Below are 6975 nucleotides of genomic sequence, written 5' to 3' on the forward strand. Positions count from 1 at the left end.
AGTCCGCCATCATGTTAACCTTTGTTATGTACTTTCTATGATTGCTTAAAATAAGCATTATTTGCTTGAGTTAGTTATCTTAAAAGCCATGTATTGTTTTTTTCATGATAACAATTGAATGAAGTTTTGTTTAAACCAAACCATATCAATACACAGGCCTGTTTACACGGACGTATCAATAAAAGGTTGAAACATCTAAGAGGTAAAATCGTTGAACATTGCCCATGTGGATTCTACTGTCTACCGAGAGTCTTCTCATTGACTCAAAACCCATTTGAGCACAACCAGACTTCAAAGAAATTTTCAAACGACCTTTGCCCAATCTGTAGACGACTGCATGCTTTTCAAATGGCTCGCTTTATCTTGCCTACGTGCAGTGCAACTGAGGAAGATGGTGGACACTCGTGGAGCGAACGCCCGTTTCGTGAAGGGAAGAATGGATTGCGGCTAGCCTCTTTCTTAGCAAGACAGCGAGGGTGTACATGTTGTATATAAAACGATTTTGGGGCTAGCTAAGCAAGAATCAAATACGATTGGTTGATACCGAAAAAGTCGTCTGGACTTGTCGGTAAACAGCAATGAACAGCCAATTGGAGTTGCAGCTGTGCAGCCGCCTTTTTTTTTTTTTTTTTTTTTTTTGCGTAGTGAGCACCTCCAAGGTATGCTCGCATACTCTCGCCAAATCCTAGCTTTGCTCGCAGCAAGATTTCCCCAAGAAACGCTACTTCATCGTCCCCCTCGCTTCACTCGCCAAATCTCGCTGCCGGGAAAGTGTACACTTGCACGGAAAGGCAAATTGCAAAGATTGTATACGTAATGCATCACTACCGACCACAAAACGTAGTAACGTAGCTGCTTTAATCAGTTTTCGTGTGATTGTTGATCAATGTACATGTTATTTAGCCAACCAAACATGTCTTTATAATGCAGTAACATTCCTGCGTATGATGAAGACATTTCGGCGACGTCCAGCGGAGAAGGCGCTTGGCACTGAACAAGGCGTACACCTTCCCCCGCCGTGAAGTTTTAAAATGTACATTGTATAAGCTGTGTGTGTGTGTGTGTGTGTGTGTGTGTGTGTGTGTGTGTGTGTGTGTGTGTGACAGACAGACAGACGGAGAAAGACGGACGAACAACATACTTACTTACCTTCATTACTGACGGCCCCAGCGATGTGTAAGCACTGAACACAGAGCGAGATCAGCAGTACAGCGTTCAACAACATTGGTGTTTTCATCGTCCTCAGTCACAGTAACCGCTTTCGCACTGGCAATGAATGACAAGCATCAACACACATCATGTGTGCATCTCTCTCTCTCTCTCTCTCTCTCTCTCTCTCTCACACACACACAGACACACACACACACACACACACACACACACACAAACACACACACACACACACGCACGCACGCACGCACGCACACACGAACGGTCACACACACACACGCACTCACACTCACACACAAACACACAAACACACACACACACACATAACACACATACACACGCACACGTCACACACTAATCAATTAATCAATAAGTGAACACAAGTTTTAACAAATCAATTTATAGAATACCTTTAAAGGATAAAACAAACGCGACGCCTTTGTCCAAAACTAGTCTAAAACTTGTTAGTATAAAGATTGATTTCATCATTGCACAAAGAAAATGCCAGCAAGTCAATGTCAGTTCTGGAAACAGTTACAATAATGTTTCAAAGTATAATAAGGTATTTGTCAATTTAAAAAGGAAGACTTTGGAGAGAGAGTAAGAAAATTCCACACAGAAAACCTTACCCACAAAATCGCATAAGAAAGGACAAGTAAATTTCTTCTGCAAAAAAATATCAGAGGTGAATAACGAGTATAATTAAATAATATCATCTCACTTTGTTGTCGTGGTCCTTTGAGGTGTGTGTCAAACAACGATGCCGCGAACACCTGCGCAAGAGCTTTTTATACATAGGAGTGTTAACTAAATTAGCATAAAAGGGACTGCCCCCCCCCCCCCACACCACCCCACCCTAATGACCAGTGATCGTGCTAGCCATCATTAAAGGGGCAAGAACCCAAAATGACCAGTGACAGTGGTGTTTTATCAACCGGTGTTATACAAAAGAGACATGAAGAATATGCCCAACGGTCACGACAAACAGTCAAAGTGTGGTGCTTTGACACTGGAATAGTTTTGTTTTGACACAAAAATGTTTTCAAATAGAACATTTCTCACTTCAAACATTTAGCATTCCTTTTTTTATATAATTTTTTAATTTTTTAATTTTTTAGATATTTTTTTTAGATGTGCCAGATAGTCAAGTAGATGGCCTTCAACTGCGTATACTGTGACTGAAATGACACAGGAATTAATGCTTTAATATGAGTGCAAACTTTGTTGCTACATTTAGCATTTCTAACTTGTGTGAGTATGGGGGCTGGGGGTTGCCCCTTTAAGTAGTTGTACTATCGACCGCGCAGAAAAAGGCGACACAGGAAGGAGAGGGGGCGGGGAGGGAGGGGGGGTGCGTGGGTGTAGTTTCAGAGGATGGTGAGGGTGGGTCGCGCCGGGTGAAAGCATGACAATTTAGATGGTTGACAAAAAGCGCTGACCACAGAAATGGAAAATGGAAATAGTATGATGCACATTTCAGCCGACATTCCAATCCAAACTGTTTCGAATTTCTTTGAAAAAGCTGTCAATTGTGGGTGTGGTGACCAAGTAGAAGGATGCTCTCATACCGTGGCTATGGACAAGCCTGGAAGGCTCTGTTGTGATATAAAATATGGTTTACAAGGGAAGATGGTACTCATCTTCAATGCACACACACACACACACACACATACATAACACACACACACACACACACACATACACGAACGCACGCACGCACGCACACGCACACATACACACACACACACACAAACACACGCACGGCATACGTGCGGGCGCCTAATATGGCGCACACGCACACGCACACACACAAACACACACAGACAGACACACACACTCACACATAACACACACACACATACACACACACACACACACACACACACACACACACATACACACACACACACATACACACACACACACACACACACACACACACACACACGCACGGCACACGTGCGGGCGCCTGATATGGACTAGTGAAAAGGCCCTTACGAATCACTCGCCCAATAAACTTCAAAATACACACACATGGCCGCCGAACATGATACAACTATGTGTGCGAGTCAGAGTAAGTATGCATCAAATTTACTTGTTTGAGTTCGATGAGAACAATATTTGAATCACAACAAAAAAGCGTAAACTTATTATTGAGAAAAAAACACCCAGAGAGAAAATAAATGAAATTGTCAACTTGCACGTGAAGATGGCTTATATTATATAATTATGTATTTGTGAAAGGTTGAGGGTTAGTTATGAGTTATTTTCAGCAAGCTTCTTGGTTCATGACTGAAAACAGTCTTTATCCTTTCTTTTCTTTTACTTGTTGAAGGTGGTCCATATTGGGGGATACACATACTTTGAGATGTTGCTATTATTGACTCATGTTTGTAAATCGTGATGCTTGGATTGGCAAACGTCGTAATTCTAGCTGCGTGTGTGTGTGTGTGGTCAGAAAACTTAACCTTCGAGATTCCTCCGAATCTTTTGCTAACGTCCCAAAATAGATACCCTTCCGGTCGGCACTTGGATCTCTGACTGTTTGACCACGCATACAGACTAAAAATAAAAGAAGACATGACGCGATTTTGCTCGCTCTCTTTCTCTCGTTCTCTCTCTCTCTCTCTCTCTCTCTCTCTCTCTCTCTGTGTCTCCTTCTCACTCACTCTCTCTATCTCTTTCGCTCGCTCTCTCTCACTCCCTCTCTCTCTCTCTCTCTCTCTCTCTTCTGACAAATACATGTGTGTGTGTGTGTGTGTGTGTGTGTGTGTATGTGTGTGTGTGGGCGTGTGTGTGTGTGTGTGTGTGTGTGCGTGCGTGCGTGTGTGTGTGTGTGTGTGTGTGTGTGTGAGTGCGTGCGTGTGCCCTCTCTTCTCTCCTTGACCTTAGGAGTTTACACAAATGAGACTGCAGAATCAAGGAAGGGGAACAGTGGACCATTAGCCAGTGGGATGTCCAGCGCTAACAAAGGTGAAAATAAAAGCACAACTGAGTAACATTCAAGTTCGGTGTCTCGATCCATTATTTCTGTCAGCAAAAAGCCCTGAAGTTATGTCCCTTGAGAACGAAATAACGATCACGGAATCAATCGAACTTCTAAGTCAAAATCACACTTTTGACTAGTTTTGCAAAAGTTACAACTACAAGAGATTGGTGGCATACAGTTCTCTATGTCGGAAAACTCCACAAGTCATAACAGGATTCAATATTTTCACAGTCATGGAATAATACAGAAATGAAGAAGACACATACAAACCTAAGAGAAAGAATATTTATGTCAAACAGGCACTCACAGTATTGCACATGCTGGGAAGATCGAGTGAGGAGACAAGAGTGGTCAGAGGACTGCGGACAGTGCGGCCGTCACGCTGGTCAAGACGGACTATGGCCTAGCTGGCCTTCCCGGACCCCACTGGCGGAGACTTTTCCCATGGATTCGCCCGTGTCAGTCTGTCCCCTGAATTTGAAGGCAAGGGTATCAGCACCATCGCTCATGTGAGATAACAAGTTGTTCTCTTCGATTGACTGATGTTGAATGACCTGGTGTGTGTGTTTATGAATTCTTCCTCTTGTTCTTCGTTCGTGGGCTGAAACTTCCACGTTCACGCATGTTTTTATACAAGGGAGGGATGTCTGTCTCTACTCTGTGAGTGTGTGTGTGTGTGTGTGTGTGTGTGTGTGTAAAAGGAAAGAGAGAATGCTTACTGTCCTACAGGCTAAATATGTCGCCTCTGAAGGACATGATATGGGTTATATGATAATTCAAGTTTTAGTTTCTGTTTTACTCTCTACTTTTCTCACCAAAACTCAAACATGCGATCCACTTTTCTCACCAAAACTCAAACATGCGGTCCACTTGTTTCACCCAAACGCAAACATGCGGTCCACTTTTCTCACCAAAACACAAACATGCGGTCCACTTTTCTCAGCGCCGTCATTTTTATATTTAGTCAAGTTTTGACTAAATATTTTAACATCGAGGGGGAATCGAAACGAGGGTCGTGGTGTATGTGCGTGTGTGTGTGTGTGTGTGTGTCTGTCTGTGTGTGCGTGTGTGTGGAGCGATTCAGACTAAACTACTGGACCGATCTTTATGAAATTTGACATGAGAGTTCCTGGGTATGAAATCCCCGAACGTTTTTTTCATTTTTTTGATAAATGTCTTTGATGACGTCATATCCGGCTTTTCGTGAAAGTTGAGGCGGCACTGTCACGCCCTCATTTTTCAACCAAATTGGTTGAAAGTTTGGTCAAGTAATCTTCGACGAAGCCCGGACTTCGGTATTGCATTTCAGCTTGGTGGCTTAAAAATTAATTAACGACTTTGGTCATTAAAAATCTGAAAATTGTAAAAAAAAATAAAAATTTATAAAACGATCCAAATTTACGTTTATCTTATTCTCCATCATTTGCTGATTCCAAAAACATATAAATATGTTATATTCGGATTAAAAACAAGCTCTGAAAATTAAATATATAAAAATTATTAACAAAATTAAATTGTCCAAATCAATTTAAAAACACTTTCATCTTATTCCTTGTTGGTTCCTGATTCCAAAAACATATAGATATGATATGTTTGGATTAAAAACACGCTCAGAAAGTTAAAACAAAGAGAGGTACAGAAAAGCGTGCTATCCTTCTTAGCGCAACTACTACCCCGCTCTTCTTGTCAATTTCACTGCCTTTGCCATGAGCGATGGACTGACGATGCTACGAGTATACGGTCTTGCTGAAAAATGGCATTGCGTTCAGTTTCATTCTGTGAGTTCGACAGCTACTTGACTAAATATTGTATTTTCGCCTTACGCGACTTGTTGTTTCCTGCGTTCAGAGCAAGATCCGCCTTAGTGCCCGCGAGCAGAACGGGAATCTTGCCACAGTAGCGTCTCACCTCGGGCAGCCAGACGCTCTGAACGTTGTCGAGACTGTCCGGGTTGTCTAGATGGAAGCAGACGATGACGACGTCTGTGTTGAGGTAAATTGGCGGCCGTAGACGATCCAGACCCTCCTGCCCTGCTGTGTTCTGAATCACCAGCTGCACCTGTGACAATGAGGACGGAAAACAAATCAGTAATAACCATTTGAAGATCGAACATGATTCTGAAAGGAGAAATGATATTGCGTTCTCCTGTAAAGCTGACACATTTCTTTGCATGCCTCACCATCTCTGATCTGTCCGCGTTGTTACATGGGACAAGACCAGCCCTCCACTTGATCACATACCAACAATCACCATCTCTGACCTGTCCGCGTTGTTACATGGGACAAGACCAGCCCTCCACTTGATCACATACCAACAATCACCATCTCTGACCTGTCCGCGTTGTTACATGGGACAAGACCAGCCCTCCACTTGATCACATACCAACAATCACCATCTCTGACCTGTCCGCGTTGTTACATGGGACAAGACCAGCCCTCCACTTGATCACATACCAACAATCACCATCTCTGACCTGTCCGCGTTGTTACATGGGACAAGACCAGCCCTCCACTTGATCACATACCAACAATCACCATCTCTGACCTGTCCGCGTTGTTACATGGGACAAGACTATCCCTCCACTTGATCACATACCAACAATCACCATCTCTGACCTGTCCGCGTTGTTACATGGGACAAGACCAGCCCTCCACTTGATCACATACCAACAATCACCATCTCTGACCTGTCCGCGTTGTTACATGGGACAAGACCAGCCCTCCACTTGATCACATACCAACAATCACCATCTCTGACCTGTCTGCGTTGTTACATGGGACAAGACTATCCCTCCACTTGATCACATACCAACAATC

At 43.2% G+C, this 6975-nt stretch overlaps 1 long non-coding RNA gene across 3 annotated transcripts in view; it reads right to left on the reverse strand.

Annotated features, from left to right (window-relative positions):
- Positions 1-6242, reverse strand: part of LOC138961044 (uncharacterized) — a 7772-nt gene extending 1530 nt beyond the window's left edge. For 2 of the 3 annotated variants that reach the window (XR_011454135.1, XR_011454136.1), the window contains exons 1-2: positions 1892-1945; positions 1150-1266 (exon numbers count right to left, since the gene is read on the reverse strand). This is a non-coding gene — a long non-coding RNA (uncharacterized lncRNA). Of the gene's footprint in view, positions 1-1149; positions 1267-1891; positions 1946-4466; positions 4631-6067 lie in introns of those variants that run through there. The other variant, XR_011454137.1, reaches the window with a different exon arrangement.
- Positions 6243-6975: the final 733 nt, after the last annotated feature.

The sequence above is a fragment of the Littorina saxatilis genome, linkage group LG3, assembly GCF_037325665.1.
Source record: "Littorina saxatilis isolate snail1 linkage group LG3, US_GU_Lsax_2.0, whole genome shotgun sequence".
NCBI lineage: Eukaryota > Metazoa > Mollusca > Gastropoda > Littorinimorpha > Littorinidae > Littorina > Littorina saxatilis.